The 26,700-nt window shown below is 37.1% G+C and overlaps 1 pseudogene; it reads left to right on the top strand.

The window, feature by feature from the left end:
• LOC122347988 overlaps positions 1-26,700 on the top strand; it is a 62,455-nt pseudogene that overhangs the window by 13,266 nt on the left and 22,489 nt on the right.

Consider the following 26,700-nt stretch of genomic DNA (forward strand, 5'->3'; position numbering starts at 1 on the left):
TAATTACAGTTAACTACAGAAAAAATCTGTGAATAGTTTTTTTTCTTATTTTAATAAATTCACAGACAGCACTAGTGTTAACCTTTTCATGGATGTTGGTGTTGATAATATTAGTTAATTTCTAATTTTACAGGCCTACAAAAAGAGATAAAAAATGTCATTGAAATTTCAATTTGATTATCCGTCCTTTAAATGAAACTAATTTAATCGCCCTGTGTTAAAGAGTTAATTGCAAAAAGCCTTTCAAAAACCCAGGGTATTACCTAATTTTATAGGATTTATTTGTATTCTTGAGTTGTCTGCTTGCCGCAGTGTGATTGATAAGTTGTTGGAGCAGAGACTTACTTCTTTTGACTGAATTGAACAGTCAAATAAACAAGTAATGTAATGCTTTAATAAAGATTCATGTATAATTCATACAGTGAAGACTATCAAAGCGATTACTTTTTTTTTTTTTTAACAATTAATTATTCGTTTTCTTACTTCAATGCTATTTTTAAATCTATTCTACATAAAAATGTTTGTATTTGTATTGTGTCATAGATTATTATTGTGAATTAAAGACTGTATTTGTAGTCATATAATGTATAGTCCTGACCCTGTTTTTACTTCTTAATGGGGCTTCTTTCATCAGCTTTCACAAATTGTGTAAGCGTTTTGGGGACACTGGTGTTTGTGAATACTTGGATGTCCTGTTATCAACTTAGCTGAGAACCTTGTCATGGTGCCAGCTTTTCTTATGTCCTTTGGAGAGCTGCTGAGGAGATGTTCTAATGAGCTTTTCTTGAGACACAGACGGCTGTCAGGTGTCTCTACACATGGAGGTTTTCTGGTATTTGACAAGGAACTTGACATTGGAGGTTATGGAGGAGGACTATGGGCAGGCAGAGGAATACAGGGAAAAAATGTAGGTGGGAAGAGCCGAGGTGGAGATGGAAGATGCAGCAGTATGAAGCAGAGCTATGATATGATGGTCTACATTATCCTTTGTGACAAACAAAGGTCTGGAAGGTCACAGTGCTTCGTGGAGCTTAGTGAGGTAAAGGCTTGGGCTTGGCAAACTGGGGTGGAAATAATGGGTATGAGGACCGTGACAGAACCGGAGGGAAAGCAAAGCCAGAAGGTTGCAGGTTCATGGGACAATGTCGCAGGTCTATTATGGCCCATCCTACTGAAATTTCCCTTGCCCTGTATCTTACTCCCTCATTGCCTGCAGGTCTTCGCCAATGTCAATTTTGGTGTCCGAAACCATAATGAACATTCTTGAGTGCACTCATTCAATCCCACAATGCACTACAAAAATGACAGTACAACCGATGTACACTCATTAGCTAGAGATTTTAATTTACTGCTTCAGAATGAGTGGACTATTGTAGGGAATAGGGGGCAATTTCAGGTACAGCCACTTTTTGGAAATTTTATGTCTTAACTTACATAACTACAGCATTGCATACTTTTTTCATTTGCACATGCTATGAGTAAAGTATAACGGCTGACAGGACAGGAAAATAAATTTTGTCTCAGATATGGCCTGACAACCACTCATCTGTCCACAGTTCACCGTCGTTCCACTGAAGCTCCCTCATCACCTGTGCCTTTTCCATGTTCATTTGACTGGTGTCTGGTGCTGAGGCAAAGTTTAAGTGCATGTCTGAAAAATATATTTAAAAAATATTTGTATGCGCTGAACTGAAAATTATATTGCATACGTTAATGCCTTAAACTTACAATTGAAAGCGAGTATACATTGAGAAACAAAGAAAAGTGGATGCATTTATCCTGAGGCAATTGAAAGAGGTCTAAGCATTAGCATTATGAACATCTATGATGAACATCTATTGGCATTAGAGCACAGACAAACTTTAATTTAGAGACCCAGTACTGCATTTCAGCTTGTAGTTTTGTACTTTAATGTCCAACTCGCTGCCGCTCCAGAGTTCAAAGGATAAATGTCCCATAGAAAAGTTCATCCTCTCTTGGTCACACTATTTATCACAAAATTATATTTTTGAGAGTCATCCTCCTGGAGCAAAGTTCACAGTTTTTACTACAGCAACATAGGAACTTTATAATTTAGTTCTGTAGTTGTGTCCAGAAGCAATGCATTTAACCTCATGGTCAAGGCAGGCTAAACCTGGAATTAGTGCTCAGTAAGCTACTGCTACATGGCACTTAACCAAGTAACATCTTATTAGTAAGATGACCTTAAGTTGCACTCAGGTTTGGTAAAATACTGATTGGTCGCTAATTAACTATTAGTTCCTCACGTGCTAAGCTAACCATATTTGTCATAAAATATATTTGGGTCTTTCATAAGCATTGCTAGAACTGAAATTTAATTGTGTACAAATGTGTGAAGCACAGCAGGTTTGTAGTGTATTCTGATTGCTGCTACCATATACATAATAACCTCAACAGCAAAAATAGGGTTTTTTCACATTGGGGTAACAGTAAGTGTATACTTATACATTTTAATTCAAAACTGTTTGTTCATTTAAGACATGAACGTAAAAATCACAAAAGATATGAAAGAGAGCTCAATTTAGTGTTCAAGAGCAATCTGAGAGGCTTAAAATAAATTCTAAATTCAATTCAGTTAATTTATTGAATTCATTTGGCATGTTTGTGTGCTGTAATAAGCAGAGTGTATGCAAATCGTGGACCCACTTACAGGTTCATATTAATAACGTACTCTTTAAATAACAACAACATACTGTGCCATTGACTTTAGACCAGGCTTTAGTTGGTCAGTGGCACAGTCTACTTCAGTTCCTCAAAATAGCAACGCCTCTAACGATGCACCTGAACACATCTTGTTTTCAGACCAGCACATTTAGAGCGCACAAATGGGCGCAAATGTATTCGCTAATTTAAACAAGGTGGCACAGGACATGAAAACTAGAACTGCATCACACTGAAACTAGCAAAAATAACTGGCCACGTTATGCAACTATATTATAGCCCGTAGTGTTCAAATTAGGGCGTGTGAGATTTTCTGTTTTAAAAAGAGGTCTCTTCTGCTCTGCAAGTCTTCACATGTGGCATGTGCGTTGCCGTGGACTCAAAGGAGAAAAAATCCATTCATATATAGAATCAAACTTCTGATTTTATTTATGATGTAGCCAGTTTTAGAGAAAATGCGATCTGATAGAGTTGAGGTGGCCTGAATGCAAAGGAGGTGTTTGACTGCAAATATGAGTTTAGGATAGCGGTCACTGCTCACCACAGCTCAGGACTTCTCCAGAGGTCATGACCTACATGACGTTAACTCATGGGAGATTCATATTCAAACATGACTGAGAACAGTTTCGTGGTCTAATAAATATTCATTTAGATTTTATACACGAGTGCTTGCATGTCAAAACAATCATTTATCCCAATTCAGACTTTAGAGTTAAAATAGAGTTCATTCCAAGTAAGTTTACTCGTGTCCAATTGTGAAATAATAATTGCACACTTCCTGACATAGTAAAGCACTTTGTTGGAAATAACAACCACCTCACAAATGTTTGAATTCTTCAGAAGGTACGCAGGGACAGTGTTCTTAGAGGCATACACCTTTTGGAACGTCAGAATATTTCAATTGGTTTCAATAAAAGCTAGCTTTGAACTAACTAGGAAGTACACAATTCTGTCTACCCTGTTTACAGAAGCATCATATGCTGGTTAGGTAGGTTTTGAAGCTGGATTAAGCCAAGCATCTCATATAATTTTGGTCGCGTGATGATGTACTGCTGTGTTACAATAAAAGTAGATAATTTTTTTTTCTTTAATCCTATGCTGTAGTATACAGAAATTGGTATGAAAAGTTGTGAAATTCAATGTCATATAAAATGTTGCCGCATTCCAACTATATTTACAACAATAATATACTTGTTATATAGATAATTAATTATTATGAATTTTTGTCAAGTAATCACAATTTCTAATATAAATATTACTAAATGTTAGATTTATTCACACTGATCATGTTATGTTAACTATTAAGACTAAAGAATGATCCAAATGCTCCAAGATGTCTGTGATGAACCACTCGATGAAGGACTGTAAGCAGAACATATCTCTGTAGGTTTCAGTGTTTCAATGTCTTTGGTGGCAGCATTACAAAATCTAAATGTTCAGCTCTCAGTGGTCCCCATCCTGCACCATTCAGCCAGGATGCTGTAATCAGCTACAGTTTTGGCTATTTGGTTTATTGGTGTCTGCTCAGCTTAGAATCTGTTGTGTATTTTCTGCTTTCTTGATCGTTGACGAACTTTGGTATGACAGTGCATGCTATAATTTTTTCTTAAACTATATATAATCATATATAAATTCTACATTTAGTGAATGTTTGTAATTAGGTGAATGGCGTAAAAGCGTACAAATATGGTCTGAATCCTATGAACACATAAAAATCAACAGTTTCTTCTCTCTAAACAGGTCTGTCCAGCCATGATTGAGGATAAGGGTCACCGTGTCACAGATTACTTCGTCGTGGCTGGCCTGACAGACAAATCCACACCACTAGAGCAGGATCTGTCTGAAGCCAAGTCCAGTGGGCCCAAGGCACCCATCACAGACCTTGCCGTCATCAACAAGTCTGCAGGAGAAACTGTGCCTGAAGGTTTCACATGCATTGAGAGTACCTACAGTGGCCAGCCGGCCAATCTCAACCATGGCAGCCTCAAGAGCCCGGAACTCTTCCTGTGTTACAAAAGGGCTCGTGGGAAGCCTCCACTCATTGACATCGGGTACGTTTGAATGGGTGTTCCTCTGTTTAGCTGTGCTCTTGAATTATGGCAAACAGAAGTCTGTTTTAAAGTTACTTCAGGTCATAGCCTTACTTTAAAATTAAGATTGATTCCTATTGATGAACATTTTGCTTCTAGCTGGAGGTGTTGAGTTTGTATTAACTAAGGATGTGTGCGTCAATTATTTTTTTCATTTTCAGTCTCCTGAAACACACCTAAACTTAATAGATGCTCAGGAGAAAAGCCATAATAAAGTTTTCACAATATTCTTCTTGTATGATCATTTTTTAGTAAATATAACATTACTACTGTTATTAATGTGGAAGAACACATGATTATAAATCATATGTTGACAGAACGTTATTTCAGACTTCTTTTAGTCCTTTTCACTACATTCCCTCTTTTTAATGTATGTAGTTTATACTGTGAGTCAAAATAAACCCTCTCCCAGGCCTGCCACAGCTGTGTTTTGTCTACTTACTGTGCCACAATATTAAATATCATGATGGTGCAGTGTACTTGCTGGTAAGGCGTTGATAGCACTTAGCTTTTAAAGCTTTACCACGCATCCCATTTGGGCTCACTAGATTTTAGAGATGGAGACTTGAACAGATTTTAGAGATGGAGACCTGAACATCACACCACCTATTATTTAGGACTATAGTGCTACAACAGATTAACATATGTTTTTGAAAAAATACACTAACATTAATATGATTTAAAAGATTCTGAATATAAAAATGACACTTCCATCTCTAAATATGTCTGTGCACTTTTCAGCAACCCAACAACACTTTTCAGAAGGCCATCAGTCAAATGCAATTCACACGACGAATGCTAATACACTCAGTTTAACTGCTTCCCCAAATCTCTTCCACTTGATCCATATAAACACTGGTGTAGCGGTGCCTGGAGAAACGGGGGTACGTTTAATTTATGGACCCTTGGAAGGAAATGTTTACAGGGCTTGGGCTCATCTATTGAACTGTTAACACAAGATTTAAATTTATAGTAGCCATGCATGACTATGATTCTATCAATGAATGAATACATGTCCTTCGTATGTCCTTCACAGGACTAAAGTGCATCTTAAAATATAAACAGCTATTTTGATTGATTTAATAGTAAAATAAGGGAAGCATTGGTGTTTTGTTATCATACTATTTTCTATTCATTTTTTTGTCAAGTAAATGCAGCCTCAGCTGGCATAAAAAACTTCTTTCTAAAACATTAATTTAAGTTATTTAACCCTCAAGCATTCTTTGAATAGCAGCCCTTAATTTGCCTCTCCAGGGTCATAAATCACTTCAGGTGATGAAAGATTTTTATTGCCATTTATATACAATATCCAATGCGCTTAGATCATTTGTCTCCACATTTCCTCTTCTTTTCACTGTCTTTCCTACAAACCGTTGTACCGCGATTGAACATGTTTACACAAACCTTGATAATGCTAATGTAATCCAATGGCATCGCAAGAAGAACATAAGGGTGCTTGTTAATAGGTTCTCTTCCTTTTTCTGTGGGTCGTTGCTGATCAGTGTTTGTTCTTTGTTGTAGGGTCCTCTACGAGGGTAAGGAGCGTCTTATTCAGGGTTGTGAGGTCATTGAGGCCACACCATTTGGCCGCTGTGCAAATGTCAACAACAGCTCTGCCACATCGCAGCGCATATTCATTACATACCGCCGTGCACCCCCCGTCCAGCCCCAGAACTCGCTGGCTGTGACTGACATCTGTGTCATCATCACAAACAAGGGAGAGACTCCTCCTCACACTTTCTGTAAAGTGGACAAGAACCTCAACTGTGGCTTGGTACGTTCTGCGTGGAAGTCGTGTTCCAAGTAACAGAAAGTGGTTACTTTAGGACGTCTTTGTTATGGTGTAATTATATAAATTACAATATTACTAAATAACTACGTGTACATTATATATTTTAGTTTAGGTATGTAATTCATTTTTGCATGTAATAATGCATAATTAATTTATTAATTATTATAGTAAGTAACGCGTAACAAGGACACCTTAAAATAGTGTTACCTATAAATTGTACTTACTGTTGGGTTTCAAGGCTGCTTTACAGATGGACGCAATATAGTTTTAAGTGTTTATGTGTATTAATTCTATGTTAAATCTAACAAAATAATGACCCTGTTTGTGGGGTAATTTCAAGTCAGAATTGATGTGTGATTAATTTGGGATTTAATTGATTCTTTAATCAGCAAATCATGTATTTTCATTAAACATAAAAAGCACTTGACAGCCTACAAATAATAAGTATGTCACAAGAATAGTGACAGTTAGCAACTCAAATATCAGCGTGGTGGCTTTCTCAAGCCAAAACGTATTACTTTGAAGTTTTTGAACAGTACTTTTAAAGAAACATATAACTGATTTAACTGATTCAGATTAATTTAGTTTTATGTGCTACTAGCTCTTTTATAAACAAGATAAAATTCAGTAATTCAGTTCTTTTTGTTTCTTCTTATTTTTTCTTTTTCATGCTCAGTGGGGATCGAGTGTATTTTTGTGTTACAAGAAGTCAGTGTCTGCGTCCAACTCCATTGCTTATAAGGCTGGTAAGTCTCCATCTGCCTACATTATTATTTTTTTTATTAATTTCTCTGATCTCAGGTATTTAGATTTTTTTTTCTTGCAGGAACTTTCTAACATCTCAGAGACTTGTAAAAGTCAGCACTTATTTCACAGTGAGCAGCATTTGCTGTCTGCTGAAATTTCCAGAAAATAATCACTGACTCTGCAAACTGATTGGTGCATTTTGCAGTGATTTTTTTTTTTTTTTTTTTTGTTTGTAAAGCAATTCCAAAAGGTCCCAGGACTATGTAAAACTGTCTGACGGGAGTCTGTTAATATGTTCACATGTCACTGTGCACATAAATAATGCACATAAATAATTGACATTGTTACATTTTTGCCAGCAAACAGTCATGTGACAGGAAGTGATGCAACACGGAGATAGTGTTAATCACTTAGAAACAGCTCAACAACTTCCTCTCCCATCACTTTCAAGAGGATGTTTTTGTTTGGTTGTTTGTTTTAAATAGCAGAATTCAAATGAGACAGGTTGTCAATGATAATAATAGAAACATGGAACACATTTAAACACTATGCTTCTAAGAAACTATTACATTTGCAGGTCTGATCTTTCGCTATCCTGAGGAGGACTATGAATCATTTCCCTATCTGAGTCTGTACCCCTCTTTTGCCTCCCTATGGGGGCGAAGATTGAGTGTTGGGCTCCTAACACACGCTACCCTTTACCTGTCTTCTCCACATTTGTCCTCACCAACTCCAATGGAGAAAAGGTAAGGTCAATTCTCTTGATGTCAGTTAAAGCCCAATTTATACTTCTGCATCAAACTTACAGTACATTGTACCCTATGCATAAATACACACATGTAGCCTACACCATAACCTGGCTTTCTAAATCTAACATTGTGTCAGTTCCAAGCTCTGTGATTGGTCTGCTAGAACCGCTCCACCTGTATTTATTTTGAGAAAGCCATATGTGTGGTGTGACGTGTGAAAGACAGATAATTCTATCTGGATCCGTTCAGATTTAATGGCTGACATATGCTGAGATTGCAAAAAATGTTTTAAGTAATAATTAAAAAATGATCCTATTTTTGTTCCCCTTTCTGCAGGTGTATGGAGCTGGTATACAGTTCTACGAGCCATATCCTGTGGACGGTCTCAGCGAGAAGCAAAAGATCCAGCTAGGTCTGGTGTCCACTGTGGACAAAAAGGTCATACCCGACCGCACAGTCAACACCAACAAGTGCATCTGCCTGCTCTCCCGCTGGCCTTTCTTTGAGTCCTTCAGGAAGTTCCTAATGTTTCTTTACAAGCTGTCAGCCAATGGAGTCAACCCTCTGCCCATTGAGAAGTACAAAAAGATTCTTACTTCAACTGCACTTTACTAACATTTTTTAAACCATTTCTTTTTTTATTGCAGTAATGCTGTCCCTATTCTTTTAAAGATGTCAGTAACAGTATTTTGCACAATATGAGTCTGTTTCAAAACCTAATAAACTATCTACATAGGCAGCTTCTTCCAAGGCAGCATAATGACCTCCATGGAACCTCATAAGTGACTGATTTGCAAAACTCTACATAGACTTTCATTATATTTGTAATAGTAGTAAATCAACTAGTGTTGTCTTTAACAAAAGAGGTCATTTTTATATTGTTTCATTGTAATATCAGTCTATGAGTTGGGTTAATATGATTGACTTTTGTTTTTTTTAGACACATATCCCATTTCATGCACAATGTCTCATTCCCTTCTCCTCAGAGGCCAAGAATATTGGTCCAGGTAAGGAGTACAGTTATTTATTTTTTTCTGGATATGCTGGATTTCAAAGTTATACATTTAATACCTGTAAACGTATAGCGATGAGCCAAAAATTATGACCAGACGCAGGTGATGCAAATATTGTTGATCATCTCCTAACAATTAAATATTAAGGTCCGAGTAGATTAGATGGTAAGCAGACAATCAGCTTTCATAATGGATGCAGGAGAGATGGGCAGGAATAAAATCGGTGTATGACCCCTCACCACCATTGACGGTGGGAATCGGCAAGAAGCTGGCGATGCGATGCATATCACGATACATGGGTTGAGATACGATTGTTGCAATATATTGCGAAGCAATAAGCCAATCGAGAATTTGCTACTTAACAGATTCAGAGCTCAGCGACAAATATGTTATATCTCAAGATACGCTTCTTTTACACAGAGCGATCTCGAGATCAACGTAATGAGCGCTAATTCAAAAGAGATAACTATTAATAGCTGCTCCCTGATACGCGAAAATTATATGCAAAATTATACAAAACGAAAAAAAAATTTAAGTATCAATATTGCTCTTTTGAGAATCCATACATTACACCCCTAATCGACAGCAACTACAGCAGGTGCAAGTGTAGGAACTGAACATTGGAGAAGTGGAAGAAGGTTGCTTTTGGAATTGTCTAGCTAGGGAAGTGATGGAACCAGGATGCTCTGAGGGACAATGACAAGACGGCGGAGAGAGCGATGCTGTAAGTAATATTCTTCTGGGAAACTATGTCCGGCACTTCACATGGTGATAAATTTGGCACCTAAATACTATTCCAGACCGGGTGGAAGTTCATGGACCAGTTGGACCTCTTTTAGCAGAATAATGCACCCTGCCACACTGCACACATTGTTCCGGTTTAAAAAAAAAAACTAACAAAAAATAATGGAGCGTTTTAGATATTGGCCTGACCTTCCAATTCCTTTGATCTCATTCAAACTGAGCATGATCTGTGAATGTGCTGGACCAGCGAATTCAATCCATAGTAGCTCTACCTTTCAAACCTAAAGGACTTCACATCATGGTGCAGGATACAATAGTAAACCTTCAAGGGTCCAGTAAAGTTCTTGCCTCGTCAGGGTGTCGCTGTTTTGGCAGCACACGGAGGACCTACAGTATATTTAGGAGGTGTCATAATATTTTGGCTCATCTGTGTTTATCTGAGTTATATAATATGAGTTGTATATTTATGTGACTTGTTTAGACTTAAAGTAATGCCCGATCTATTTTTCCCCATAAGCTCTCAGCACATGACACACCTTAATCCTGTCCCAACCTGTCTGTACACCTTTACCACTAAGGTAAATGATTTCTGTTTAATTAAGGTATGTAGGTGAAGATACTGTTGTTTTGGATAAAGAAATATGAAACAAGAGGCATATAATAAAAGTGTGAAACTTAAATGTTTCCCACACAGTATTTATTGAGACTTTGGACTGACGCATATTTTAGTGTTTAACACTTTCGTTCATTATTAAACTATAGTAGGACATGTTAGATGAACTATTGATATTTATTTTGATATTTTTTTAAAATGATGTATTTGTATATGTTTTGTTTCACTGTATATCATTTCATGAATCCAGATATCATAATGTAATTACTTTTAGATGTCCTTTTCTATTTTAGAATCAAATTTTTCTCATTCTGGCCAGCAGAGCTGCAGTGCAAGAACAGCTGGTCATTTTAACATCCATGTAATTTTTTCCATAGGAAATGCTTCCATCTTTTCCTTTCAGTTGGAGTGGTGGTAGTTTTATGAGCTCAGATCAGGGACAGATCACTTTGGCTGCCGTTAAAGGGATAGTCCAACCAACAATGTATTGTGATGTTTTAAGCTTGCATACGATTTTTTGTACAGATTTTTTTTTTAAGATATTTAAAAGAATGTTGATAACCAAACTAATTTGGTTCCAACTTCCATGGTACGGGCATAAAATACATGACCTGTCACATAATCTGTCACAAGATCCTCTCTATAGTTATTGCTTGGGTTTCTGGGTCTCTAAAGCATACATTTGGCAGTGTGGCATAATACATCACACATATTTTTCTAGTATTAAGCTATATAGTAAAATAACTTGTAACTTGTGTTACAGTGTCTCTTGGACAATGAATTACTTTGGGATCATGTCCAAACACAGAAATAACCCTGGTAACACTTCATTTTAGAAAATGGTTCCACTGTTAAGGTCTGCTTTAGACAAAGGAAGATAACTATAACAATAACAGTAAATATAAAGTTTTAATGTTCATTTTAATTGCTTGAGAATAGAGAAGTCCTCAGCACATTATACAACTCATAAAAAATCAGTTTACGTTTCTCAAATCTTTCTTAAATTAATATATAATAATAGATTTTAGGCAATACGAAGGAATATTCACCTTTCAGAAGTATAAAACCTTGTAGAGTGTTTTCCAGATCAATCAGTCAATATAAAAAGAAATGTCCTACCATGGACTAAAACCACTTCTGTAAAATTCTCTTTTCACTCTTCCTCTTCTATGCCCTTCAGTGGAGCAGACTACAGCACACTGCTGATGAATCTGGGACCAGAGAATTCGCCACACTGCTACACTTCATCCTGCTGGAAAGCAAGATCCTGTTGCACTCATTGAGACCAGCTGTACTGACTGGAGTGGCTGAGGCCGTCGTGGCGGTGAGTGTTTTAGTTTGAAAAAAAAAAAAAAGCATTCCTATTCATTCATACAAAACTTTCTACAGATTCAGAACCATGTAAACTGATTCTGTGCAATTTTAATAAATTATGCCAGATTACGAAAGTCTGCTGCATCCTCTGTAATCAAGATTATACATGGACGATTGCAAAATAGAGATGCACTGAATTTGTGGCTGCTGTAAAGCGGCATCTGACAAAAGGTAAAAAAGAAAAAGATCAAACCGTGCCACATCGATCAACATTGTTCAGTATACAGGTTTCACTCTCCCTCAAGCCGTTGTCATTGCTCGTGTGACACTCATGTAGTCATGTACCACTCATGTTCAAATAAAGTGCCAGGACATTTTGTAGCAGTGTAGTACAGCAGTACTGGGCAACACTGGTAAAGTACTGCTAATCTCTTCACAGATTTGTTCCTGCTATGCTGTGCTCACATGCTCTAATAATAATAGCTTTGTAGTAGAACTATACATTGTTTGGAAAAATTGTCAAAATTTTCTGCTGCATATATCTGAATTAAAAAAATACATTGCTGTGTATAATTTTCTGTGCATTTTATTGTATTTCAATGAAAAGTGTGGTTATTTTATTGGCTTGTGTTTTTTATTATTATTCATGCATTGAAATAAGTCATTTAATTGAAAAGTCTTACAAAATTACATTATTTAATAACATTATAAATAATTTTTACAAAGCATTTTCAGTTTTGGTTTTTCTGTCAAGTGCATAAAGAATTTGGGGTTTTGGTCCAGAATTTTAAGTTCGGTGCATCCTTGCACAAAATGTATGCTAATGTAAATTGCAAATAGGCTAATTAAAAGTAATGTAAAGCATTTTCTCATACGTTAAAAGTAGGATGAAAATAGTTAAATGATTTGTTATATTAATGAATGGGGCGCCATTGTCATTTTCATTTCCTTCTAGATGATCTTCCCATTCCAGTGGCAGTGTCCTTACATCCCTCTTTGCCCTCTGTCTCTGGCGGGGGTCCTCAATGCACCATGTCCCTTCATTGTGGGCGTTGACTCTAGATACTTTGACCTCTACGATCCCCACCTGATGTAGTTTGTGTGTAGACTTGGACACCAACACTATATACTTGTGAGCACATTTGTGAATTTATTGCTAGTTGTTATTTATTTCAAAGCATGGAGCTTTATTTATTTTTTTGGTGATTTAGTCATTAATTAAATTTTTTGTGTTTGTTTTGTTTCCAGATCTGATGAAAAAGAAATAGTAACTGGAAGAACCTCCCAAAGAAGCCCTGCAAAAGTCTCATCAACTCTCTAGAAATCTTCACCACCAGCTTATCACTGGTAAGATCTGCTTTCTACAAATGATCCGAATCTCTGAATTTGAAATGTATGACTATGGGTGCATGATTTCTTTTTTTTTACACTACAGTTCGTGACAGCTCCAGAAGGCTTGGCGGTAGAGATGACTCCTGTGAGGCAGACTTTTACCTGGCATAAGAAAAAAAGACAGAGCTGGAGATGGAGATTCAAGAGGCGTTCCTCGCTTTATGGCATCCATACTGAAGGGCTACCGAACCTACCTCAAACCAATCACACAAGCACCTTCTGACCACTGCTGCAGACTCACTCTATGACCTGCAAGGTAACTGTTTCCAGCAGAATAGTGGCCCTGTGTGGTAATCACGAGATCTTGGTTTCTGTGTCCAATATCCACAAGACTGTAGGACGTCCATTACTTATTGTGGCATATTTTTATAATAGCTAGTAGTCTTTAGTTAATATCATCACCATAAACAAGATTTGCTACCTTCTATTGCTAGTCAGGTGGTATCAAGAGACGGACATTTTTATTCTAGAATGTTTTATTTCATAACTCATCTTGCGTTCAATTTATCCAACCTCTTTGATCCATTTGTTCACACAATAAAGGAAAGGTGTTTAAATGTGTTAAGCTTTTAGGACTACACTTGCATACAGCTAGCCTCAAAGCTAACCGAACACGGAGAAGAAGTTATAGCAAGGCATGTACCTTGTATATATGCCTGAATAAAGTGGTATTATTGCCAAAGTATTGAGCTACTGCAACCGATTAGTTGCTGAATAATTCTAATGTCTCTTCATTAGGGTTCTTAAAGAGTAGAGATCGTGCACATCAGAAGTTCTACTCTCAGCTCACCAAGACTCAGATCTTCATCCGCTTTCATTGAGGAATGCACATTTGTTAGCGAAACAAAGACACCAGCTTAGCTTTTTTGATGACTGCATTGGAAAAGTAAGATTTTGACTGCCTTGTAATGCAGAAGCTTGTATTTCTCTCTCTTTTCGTTCAGCTGCTTCCATTTGGGTCATCACAGAATTATCCACACAGTCATTTGGAAAAGGTTTTGGCAGAAGGCAAATTTGTTTCTATTTGTTGCGCATGCTAATGTTACTGTTGCTCAAATTTTGCCTGGTGGATGATAAAATGCACAGAAGGAAGACCCTGAGCCTCCTCAAGGGATCAGAATATCGTGGTTTGGATGTACTCGTTTGACCTAACAACCACCCAGACACTCTCTAGCACTTGCATATACATTTTCTAAATCTTATTCAAAATACATTAGCAACCATATAGCAATGCCTGGTTTCTAAACTAGCAACACAAACTCTTAAAATACCCCCATAACAACATGGCAACCACTCTGAACAGCCACCGTCATACAGAGAATTTTTCGTAGTGAAACACCGCATTTTTTACAAAATGTAGAGGAAAAAAAGAACTACAAAATTGTAACTTTCTGAAGCACTAATAGGAAGCTTGTATCCCTATGGGAAGAACAACGGATGCAGAGTTTCCTATTATTGAATTTGTTTCCACGTCTCTCTTTCAGCTTTTTCCTTCCGACAAAGGAACAGAAAAAGGAGTACAAAGGTGAGCCACTCCTATCAATTAGGTGTTTCTGTGTCATGCCTGATGTCATATTAGTGTTACACCCAAAGTAAGGCAAAGACCCATGATTTACTGGCCACAGATCTGTTTTGCTGTGGCAGCATTAAAGACTTTGATAAAAGACATTTAGTCTTAGACCTGCAATTATGGAGATGTAGGAACAGATGGTTTGTTGGTCTTCATATGCAGAGCAGTTGGTTTAGTGGAGTAAATAATTTACTCTGCCATCTGCTGTTGGGTGCATTGACTCAACATTTATACAAACACTCTTAGCATGGCAGTAATGTGGAGAGAATAATGGAAAGTTCAGGAACTGTCTGCAAGCTGATGGATATTACAAGCCAGAGTGCTTGCTTTTGTTAAAAATGAAAGCAGCAAAAACAAACAAACCAAAAAATAGTTTGTGTTGATTATGTTGAGTCAGAATGTGAGTTCTTTAAACTGCCAAGTGCTATTTTTAGAATAACGCGTTTGAAAAATTGATGCATTAAGACTATAACTGCATTGCATAGGTTGAAGGCGAGTCATCTGAGGACACCAGGCTGATGGAACTAGATGAGTCACAGAAGAGTGAGCACACAGTCTTCGTCATGCCTCCGGAACCACCCCCAGAAGATGGTCCTGACCCCCCTCTTAAATATAGGTATACACACAAAGCAATATTACGGTTCCATCATTTTAGTAACAATCCTGGTGAAATCCCATGATTCACAATATCAGTTTCAGTACCAGAGCAAAGATTAAGTTAAATATAAAATAACGTACCTTTTAAAGAAAGAAAGCATGAGATCTGGCTCACATTTATTTTTTAAAACATATTTGGTCAAATTTGGGCTTCTAAACATTAGTTCTAATTAACTAATTAAAAAATAAATGATCACATAGGAACTGCCTGTAACCGTTGCAAACGTTCATCTCCTGATCACCTGCAAACTGTTTTTGGCAAGCCCACAGTTGGTTGCTTTTTGGTCAGGTGTATTTTATGTACTCTCTAAAGCTCAACGTCAATATAGACCCTGATCCCTTGTTAGCTCCCTTTGGATGACATATTAGACAAGTTGTATATAAGAGAAGAGTGAGAAGGTTTAATTAGCAGACTAATAGCACCATATTGCGTAAAATGCACACAGCATTATGGGTGACATATCAGAGTTCAAAAGAGGACAAATTGTTGGTGCACGTCTTGATGGCGCATCTGTCTTTGATGTATCAAGAGCCAAGATATCCTGGGTAATGTCAGGATACCACCAAGAAGGATGAACCACATCCAACAAGAGGAACTGTGGAACGCATGAGGAAGCTGTCTGAAGAAGGGATGTCCGAGGCTAACTTTCGGATTGTATCTAAAAAACAGAGTTCACGGTGGAGAGAACCCCTAAGAAGTACCACCCAGACTGTTTGTGTTCCCAGAGTGAAGCATGGGGTGGATCAGTGATGGTTTGGGCTCAATATCATGGCATTTCCTAGACTCTATACTTGTACTAGATACTCTATAAGGACTGAACCGTTCTGGAGGACCATGTGCACCAAATGATTCAAACACTGTATTCCTGAAGGCTGTGCCGTGTATCAGGATGATAATGCACCGATAATGCACACACAGCAAGACTGGTGACGGAGTGGTTTGATGAACATGAAAGTGAAGCTGAACATCTCCCATGGCCTGCACAGTCACCACATCTAAATATTATTGAGACACTTTGGGGTGATTTTGGTCAGAATCGAGTCCTCCATCAGCATCATGTAGTGACCTGGTCACTATTCTGCAAGAAGAATGTCTCAAAATCCTCTGGCCACTGTGCAGGACTTGTATCTATCAATCCCAAGAGGAACTGATGCTGTACTGACCGTAAAGAAGGCCCTACACCATACTAATTAATTATTATTATATATTATCTATTATTATTATATTATGCATCTCAAAAACATGTATAGAATGCACTCCCAAATGATAGGCTTACTTGCTCCTCTCGATTATTCTTTTGCAGGAAACTTGTTTATTGAACTGTGTTGCACACACCCACTTTTTCTGGCTGCATTCTCTATCTCCTTTTTTCTCCCTCAGCCCTAATCACATCTAAAGCATCTCTATCCATTAGCACAAGGGTATATTAATCAATTCCCATTCTTCCGTTGGCTCATTTGAGTGCCTGTCCGTTTCTCAAAGTCCAGCCTTGGAGAAATGCCCAAGCATTAGCTCACCACTAGCACTTTTTGTGCTATGATGAATCCTCTCTCTCTCTCTCTCTCTCTCTCTCTCTTTCTGCTTTTCTATCTACAGTATCGTTCTTCCAGTCCCACCCTCCCTGAAATAAACCCCATATACAACTTTTTTAGTTTCATTCAAGGCAGTTTTTAAGTGGTATTTTGTGTTGAGCTGGGAAGAACACTGACATTTATATTTCATAATGGAGATTGTGAAATGTCTACAAAATATAAATAAAATATGATTACTTTTAAATAGGAAGATTGCAAAGCAAGAATATAAATCAAAAAAAATAAAAGTCCTTTTTTTAACCCAACATATCAAGCAGCTAAACCTAAGCAATATACACAACAACATCCAATCTACTTGCATCATATCAACCATCTAATAAAAATTATTTTTCAACTTTATTTTGCACATGGATGAATATTCCATTATATCCACACAGCAGTGTACCTATTTATTCAGTATATTTTCAGATTTTCTTATATTGCTTTCCATATATTTGTGTATGTATGATAGCAAAGGTCAGTGAACATTTGTCTTTTATAATCACCATTTAAACTCGTCTATGGTAAGCAAAATGCACCTAAGCGAAATCCATTTAGTATATGTGGAACCATGAAAATGACTTGTTCCTGAATCCCTCAATCATGCCAACTAGTACCTATTCTTAGCTTTACTCCTTGCACTCCCCTTGAATCACTAAAAGCTGTCATTCATCTCAGTTTAGCATAATGCTACTCGATGTTCTGTTGTACTCTGTGAAGCTCTAAGCTCTACAACACTGCACAATTAATCTTACGTTTTAGTGAGATGAATGCATATGAAAGAAAACATATTTTAAGCCATTTTAAATGTGGAATGGATTCTGTCTGAACACCTCTAACTGACTGTTGCATTAAAAAAACAACAACAGAAATGTTGCTTGTACATGATTAGCTCAACACTGCAAAAACACATTTGTAAATCTATGACCAGTGGAGATAATAATCTGAAAGGTCTTGTATTGTGTTTCTGTTTGTACTGTATTGACAAGGCTCTCGAACCATTTGATTGACCACAGACTCATTTTGAGGCTGATTTTATTCTTTGTTCCTCTAATTATAAGTCATCTGTTTCCCACAGTTATAAAAATTTCCCTAGTTCACGGTTGGAGCTGTTCGATCGTCCGCAAGAGCTGAGACCAGCACTGAGTACAGGAGCCGCAGGGAGCCAGTGTGTCCAACAGCCCTGCCCTGTTAGCCAAGAGAACAAACAGGTGAGGATTTTTATGTTTATATACTTTATTTATGACAGCTTTTCCAAAACACTAAACAATTCCACATTCTGTGTAAAAAAGTATGCTATCATTGAAGAATTTCTTACAGAAATTAATGTATGCTGTACTAATGCTGTAATATTGGTATGCTTTCATACCCAGACGTTTCCAGATTATACTGTACATTACAGATTCACATTACATTTACTCAAGAGTCTTAAAAATGTCATTTTGTTTTTAACTTCACACCTTTAACCTCTTAAGACTCTTTGTCCTCATATGAAAAATCTATTTAATTATTTTTAAATGTTTTTAAAAAGGTTTTTGCCTGTCCATGTTCATTCATGTCTTCTAATGTTTTTTTTAAAGAAATCAACCGAGGACATAGCATAACTTATGGATGAAATATCAGTAGAATTTTTTTCACACAATATAGTTAATCCTCTAAACAATTAAAACATTTTTTACTCAGGTCTTAAGCAGTTAAAACAGGACTCATATCAAGGTGTGACATAATGACTATAAACTAGAACTTTTAAAATGACCGCAGAAATATTACAACAAAAAAATTCAGTCCGTCTTTATATTATGTAGTCTTATACTATGAAAAAATGTTAATAAAAAAAATGCAAAAAATGTATACAATGCACTTATTGTGTACATTTTATATATAAAATCTACAAAAGTAAAAACAAGAAATAGTTTCTGTGATTACATTAATAATTACACTGTTGACTCTTCCTAAAATCTTAACCCACCTTAAACCTACCCATATCACCAATCCTTGTTTTAACCTTACTTGCATATATTGTACCTATATGTATATTTTACATACATGTACATAGTAGTGAAGGCCACCTAATATACTTTTCTAACTTTTCAGTCTCACTAATCGACTAATCATTTGTTAGATAAGTCCTGAACAAAGAAGAGACAAGAGAAGTATGAACCTGTTCTGTACTGTAATAAATGCTATATTGGTAATCAGTGCATTATAAATTGACTTATCACTTAATCAATCAAAGCATTTCTGTGTAATAGTAATATCTGAATGCATTTTATTGATTTCCTGGCACCTTTGTAAGTTATTTTACTTTGCTGAGGCGTATTTAGATTTATAGTGCTCTATAATGTCACACCACCCTGTTTTTAGTAAATAAATAAATAAATAAATAAACAAACTGATGAAAATAATAATTCCCTCTAAAAGAAAACTGAAGTAAGCTCATCTGTTTTTCTCCAGAGTTTACCACTTCAAGAAGTATTGACTATAGTTATTATTTTTATGAAACTGTGATACACTACAAATAAAACTATTTGTTTGAGAGTAAGATAAATTGCTATTAATTAAATTAATAATCCATAAATATATTGCAAATGAATGGCAAATAAGACCAGATTAAAGAAAAAGAGTTAAACCGATCCCAAAATTGTAACTGGTAGTGTAGGGTCAATAGTAAATTTCTTTATTCCAGAATGTCTGTGTGATAGTCATACCATCAGTTCCTCAAGCACTCTGATTCAAGAAGTGCTGTACTCCTAACTGACTCTGTTCTGCTTGCAGCACTTAAAAAGTAAACAAGGTCAGCTGATTTTAACAAGCTACAGAATAACTTCCCCAAACACAGCTGTTCTTATTTCTGTTGTCAATGCATGCTGCAGTATCTCAATTCTCAGTATTAACTCTTTGGTTATTAGCTTGTTATTACAGCAATATTGGCTTTTTATTACTTCTTAAAAGCACATATTAATGTGTTATTGTAGAGGCCTTATTCTAAAACCTAAATCCTGCCCAATTCTTAAACTTTAATTGTCAATTACTACTTTAATAAATATCAATGCGCAGTTATTGGTATACTGAGGCAAAGTATAGTTAATTCATTAACTATTAATTCAAAGATTAATACCTGTACCTAGTCTAAAAATGTGACCAGAAAAAATATGTAGTTATGTATTATTTATTTGAAAGTATGTAAAAAAAAATCTATCCTTGAACTTGTTTGTGGTTGAGGATTTAAAATCTAATCAAATACTTTTTAGAAGCGATGTCTTTTGTAAAGTAATCTAATTACACTGTTGAAGATGTAACTAGTAACTAGTAATTTAGGAGGAACTTAGGTGGGTAAAGTAGGTAGTGTGCATTACAGCTGCATATAAATGCCCCCAGTCAGTAGTGAAAATGTGTTTCATATTTAAGATCATATATTAAAATAAAACAAGCCACATCAACTTTCAATATCAAGCACATAAAGCTAGACCCAAAAAATGACAAATGTGCTCCACCCATTTTTATATAAAGAAAAAGGTGGATAAGAGCCAGGCCTAGTTTTCTAAACACATATTTACATTCATTTAGCAAATTAAAGTTATAAAACTACGCTGCATTTTAGTAATTATATTTTATCAGCAGAATTTTCTGTACACATTCCTGTATTTGTGACAATAATGAAAAGCAAGCATAGAAAGCTCAAACCAGGGTCCTGATAGCAACACTAAAGGAATGTCTTTATAGTATATACAAGCTGTTCTGTTCAATATATTGGAAGTGGATGGTAATTACAGCACGTTGAGTCAAAGAAAGATGCTGCCCAAGAGCACAAACAGTGGATATAGGCTTGATCTAATAATTGAGACAAAATCGTTTGTTTCACCTGGAATCAGTTTAACAGAGAATACCCTTCAGTACCCCTTTGTGATCTCTGAACCTGAAGCATTACTTTTTTGTTCCACACAGGAAATCAAAATGGCCTACAAGCTGGCAAGCGTTTCTATTCCAATCCACCCCAGTGAATAGAAGTGTCTGTTTAGTCACTGCTACAGCCTGTAGTTCATCTGTCTTCCTGCCAGTATCGTACAGCCCAATCCAAGTCTCGCACCATGCAGCAGGCCTTCAATGTTCTGCTCAAGATGAGGAGCTCTGAGGTGGAGGTGCTTGATGAGGTGTAGATAAAGCTTCAACTCTGTTCTTTTTCATTCTTCATGCAAGTTTTAAGTAGACCTTAGATTTATTAAAACAGTTCATTAATTAAACACACTTGCATCCCACAATACCACCAAAGATGGTTTGTGATCAGATTACAATCTCAATCTAGTATGTACGTATTTAGCGCCGTCTATTTGTTTTCAGATCTTAAACAGATGTAAAACAAGGTCATAAGGTTCTGAAACTATAGTTGAGGCTTTACGTTTCTTTAAGTTGCCTCGCGTGACTTGTATTCATTCATGTACTTATATGTATGTCAAGAATGTCTGTGGACCTTGGTGACCCTACAGCACAACCATTGTGTTTAACAGGTCTGTTACCGTGTGGTGATGCAGTTGTGGTTTTGTGGGAGATGCCCGTCATGGCTGTGCGTGTCTTAATGGAGATGAAAAAGGCTGGTGTTGAACCCAATCCACGATTACTTACGGATACTACAACAAGGTGATGAACTTTCCCTCACTTAACATGCAAAACAGCACTGAACAACACAGCAATGCAATACAGACCTGGGAAGACCACTGTACCGTGACATATATTTGTATACAATAGCCAACAATAAACTGTATGTGTCAAAATGTTAGATTTTCTTTTTGACAACGTCATTAGGATATTAAGTAAAGACAATTTACATCAGTGGAACCATTCATCAATGGAAAACATATTCAGCTTTCATGTGATGCATAAATATCAATTTAAAGAAATTGACTGGTTTTGTAGTTCATGGTTCATCACCAAAAGAATGTTTCTGTCAAACAATTGTTTCGTTGATGTTGTTTTTTTCCCCTCCCATGCTGATTCCTTAGTCATGAGCAGAGACAAATACACTTATGTGTTTAAATCATAATGGTTTTACTGCTGAATTTGGTGAAGATCATACCAGTGGTCTAGGAGAAGTGCAGTTAGTTTTACACAAAATTGAATGAAGGGATATTATTCTGTAATAAGGGATAATTAGAGGCCAAGTAATGAAGCTGTGCAGGCACGTGTTGTAGTCATTAGCTTTCATTCCATCACCTGGTTTTATTCGCATTTTGAAGAATCGTATCAGAAGCTTGAGTGAAGAAACACTGAATTTTTGAATAAAAGCATGTAATTAGCAAAAAAAAAACCACGTTTGACTATGAAAAGGGTTAATGCAAAATAATGGGAGATGAAAATGCATTTTGTGAATAAATTCCTCTAATCGCATTAAAATTCATGTGACTTTCTGCTGTGGGATGGCAAATCCTGACTAAAGAGTGGATGGATCTTTTTCCACAGCATCTGAAATGTTATTATGATCATTTGGAAATGCACCATGACCATAACTATTAGCATTTTAGAAAGGCATAGAGTGTCACTGACACATAAAGACTTTTGTAGAAAAACAAAATCCACATTTTACTACAAAGTTCAAAATGATTGACCATTATTTTGGGTCTTTGGAAAAATGCACTATTAAATGCAAATTCTGCATCTAATGTAAGTAGTCTTGTAAGAAGTTTTGTATGCATCTATTTTGACATGATCTTGTCACATTGGTTCAAATTTCCATAACTTTTTTGCTATTATTGTTCCTTAATTGATCTGTAGACAAGCTCTGACAGATGAGAGTTTTAGCGCTCACGATTGACTTCTACTTTATAGTTAGGTTTCATTTGCACATAACTGATGTATTTTGCTAGATCTTTATATAGCCAGTCTTATTAGCAATCCTTGTGTTTTCAGTAGAGCTGCTTATTAACCTTGTTTCCTAGTTAACAAACTTTAGACACTTACTGAACTGAACTGAAGCAACACCGTTACTTACTGAATAATGATGTCATCATCATCCTATTCTAATGTCTTTCTTATTTTCTTTCTGTTTGTATCATTGATTCTGAAAAATCTGAATTCAATAGAATTATAAATGTCAATGTCTTATCATTTTGAAAAAAATTGTCATAGTTAATGTTGACACGTAAATGTCTGTATGCTCTGTCAGGCTGTTCTTGAAAGTCCTTGGCCAGAGTCGTAACCGTAGCGGACTCTTCATGTGGACAAAATCACGGAACCTGGTGCGAGAGTGGTACAGTTTAAACAGGCATTGCGTGGAAATACACTTAAAGCGGACCTTCTCTGATAACTACAGGTTTGACACCTTTCCTTTTTGTATGCTCGTGCATTTGGAAATTTTTATACATGGAAGTTCTGATGCAAAACCACTAAAAATGAGTGAATGCTCTCCATTGTCTATGTTTATATGAAATACTTTCCCACTTAAAATGTGCTAAATTCAGCCTCAACCCATTTGGAAGTACCAGTACTTACATAGAAACCTATACATAGTAGCAAAGAAAGAAATGCCAATTTTAAAGAAAAATGTCAGATGTACTTCACCTATTTTAGTATAGTCTGGGCTTTGACCCGTAGTCTCTATACGCTGTTTATTTAGTTTGCATTAGCAATTACAAATGCAACTGAAGTTTAAAAAAGGTATTATAAATGTAGTACTAATTTTATTTAGATGTGTGATCGAAAGATTTAATAACATAAAAACAAGTACTGATATTCACTTGGATCTTACCATTATAGAAATGCATGGTGTGTTTTTGTATAGAGCTCTCAGCCCAGTGCAGCAGCTGCTGCTGAGTGGAGACGGACTGAGTCATGGCAGTATAGACAGCTCAAATGAGCCTGTTGCAGAGCACATTCTGTTCCCTCACAGCCATATAGTTGAGGGCGCTGTTGACAGTCACTATATTACAGGTACTGTAGGTGTGACATTAAATATCATTTTACTTATGTTTCTGTTTTGTTTTGGTGATTGAGTATGTTTTGTATTTATGATCTACATAAGCCGGTCCAGTCTGATCAGGGTTATGGATCTGAAATGAACTTACCCCAGGACCTTACGATGGACCTGTAACTTCTCACCTCTCTCACCAACCACACTAGCTTAGTAGCAAAAGCAGCCCAAGACCCAAAATGGTACTGTATTGGATTGAAATTTAAAGCTCACGCTAATTCCAATAGTATAGTAGTATACAGACTGCCATGTGTAACTAAAATTTTATTCTTATTGCGGTTAATGATAATTAAACCACTGAAACAGAACAAAACAGATATGTTGTTATTTACAGCCCTGCATTTATCTAATACACACTGCTGTCAAGTTGTTTTATTTAATATAATGTCATCTTTTTGTCTCTTTAAAGGGACGATATTGCTAGTTCTGTGGACAGTGTTGTAGCTGTGGCCAGAGCCCCAGCCCTGCTGAGACAGCACCTTCTGTAGCCAGCATTTGTTAAACTATCTACTGAGATCCTGTTCACTTTGACAGCCCTGCGGACACAGGAGAAACTGGTCAGTCACTGAAAAGTACTCTTTGATTTAACAAAAGACTAGAGTACAAATTTTTTCAATTTTTTTCTGCTTTTGTTTTTCACAGGAACAGAAACCTGAAACCTAAAGCTTACTTAAAATTATAGTATTATTATTTTTGTTGCCTCAAAAAGCACTGTATTTTCTCTTTGGACTAAAGCTTCATAAAAAGTAACATTTGTTTTGTTTATATATATGTCTCCAGCAGGTGTATTTCAGCTAAGCTCTTCATGCCCACGTAAGAAAAGTGAAGATGTGTCCCTGCCTCTGGAGGCGACTCTGCAATCCCAGTTTCACAACTCTCCCAGGCTGGACAACAGCAGAGGATGAAAGCCTTTGTGGAGGCGCGGCTGCGGCTTCCAGTGCAGAAACAAAGCTGGCACGTGCTACAAAGAAGAGGAGCAGTCTGGAGCTCAGTGCTGATCACATGAGGCGCAGATGCAAAAATCCTTGCATCCACGCCTTCTCCGGCAGTCTGCGCCTCCTCCATTTAACCCGTCGCTCCTTTTAAAATTAGCAAGATGGATGTTCTGAGCTCTGCACTCCAGCAGGAACATGAAGATATTCCAGAAGGAGCGCCAAGCATTCAGTTCTACAGAAGAAAGTAGGGAAAAGTAGAAACAGAAAGATTCAGTAGACGCACCCCTGGAGGCGAAGCTGGCGAACTATAAGCAGTAGCTCTTCCTCCTCTAAAACTGTGGAAAGGGAGGATGTTGAAGGTGAAGGGGCAGATCCTCTTTCCTCTTTGCATCAGAAACTGAGGATGCAACCTCCATTCAGAGCCAGGAGTCCATGCGGCCCTTTCCGCCCGTGGTATCAAGGAATCTTGCAGATGAAATTGAGATGTACACATGAGCCTCCAGAGCCCTTGAATGGTAAATCTTCCAGCATGGAGTTGCAGCGAGTTAAACCACAAATCTGTTAACTGTCAGACTCTCCTGAAATAAAGCAGTCTTTGGAAAGAAGATGGAGCCTTCCCGATCCCGGTCAGTTAAAATAGCTAGTTTAACAGAGACTCGAAGCAGCGTAGCCCGCCAGTCCACGCTCCAGACATTTGCAGTCAAGTCCCCCAAAAACCCCAGGCTCTGCTGGGTCAAAGAGTCATCATACGCTGACTACGCTTGTGAAGTCATCACCAGAGCAGTTCACTGGGATCTGTCATCAACTCCATATCGGGCATCAAGATGGACTCTGCTGCTGGTAGGGCCTAAAGTAGATATGCTGAAGTCAGGCATGAAGCAAGCAGCCAATGTGGCCAGCAAAATGTGGAGATGTGGTGGCATCAGCGTGCACTCCCTACTCCAGATGATGAGGTGAGGAGATCTTCATGATAGGAGATAACATAAAGCTAAGGCCATGAGTCACACCAGCGTCTCTAGAGAAAAAAACTAATAAGAGTAATTAAGTCAACAAACAGCTTTGTGTTGACAGTCTTCCACTTCACTAACATTCATTTTACTATGTTAGAAATGTTCCAAGTAGTCTAAAATATGCACCAGTACCCCCTACCTACCAGCATGTTGCTTTTTATAGTAAGGAGTTTCCATTCAAACACACTTAGGAAATAAAAATAAATTTATACCTATTTTTGATTAAAATATCCACTAGTTTCAGTACTAAAAACTCTTGCCAGGTGTGTTTTGTGTAAGCTAACCTTTTAAGCATTCAGTTTTCCCTCATTGTAAATGTTGGCATATGTTTAGATCTGTATTTTGGATGTCTTTGATTCGGAGGACAGCTCACATGCGAGACAGTTTCACTGCTAGGCTGGAAGGCAGTTGCTCTCTGCAGGAAGGAGCAATAGAACACATCGCCCAGGAGTCTAATGCAGGCCATGGCCTCAAACGGAGGCTCCTGCACATCAACACCAGCCTGGGCAGCAGCAGTGGAAAGCAGCGATACCAGCCGTGCTGGCTGTGACACGTAAGACTCATACATACATGTCCCTCCTAAACACGCATATCAGCATGAGGCCAATAAAGATAAGTTTCCAATTTGAAGATAATGTGTTGTCATTGCAAGGTTAACTGGCTGTGTGCACAGTGTTTTGTTTTGTTTGAAAATCTTTTTTTGCCATTCTTTACAGCTTTGACTCAGGCCGCTCAATGAGAGGTGCAGACTCAGAGAGGTCTGAACATAGTTCCTCTCATCATGCCAGCACCTCCAGCATTTACCAGAATTGTGCTTTGAGGTGAGAGCAGCGCCCTCTGCTGAAGTACAGTATCACTT

Source organism: Puntigrus tetrazona, chromosome 7 (genome assembly GCF_018831695.1).
Source record: "Puntigrus tetrazona isolate hp1 chromosome 7, ASM1883169v1, whole genome shotgun sequence".
NCBI classification, from domain to species: Eukaryota; Metazoa; Chordata; class Actinopteri; order Cypriniformes; family Cyprinidae; genus Puntigrus; species Puntigrus tetrazona.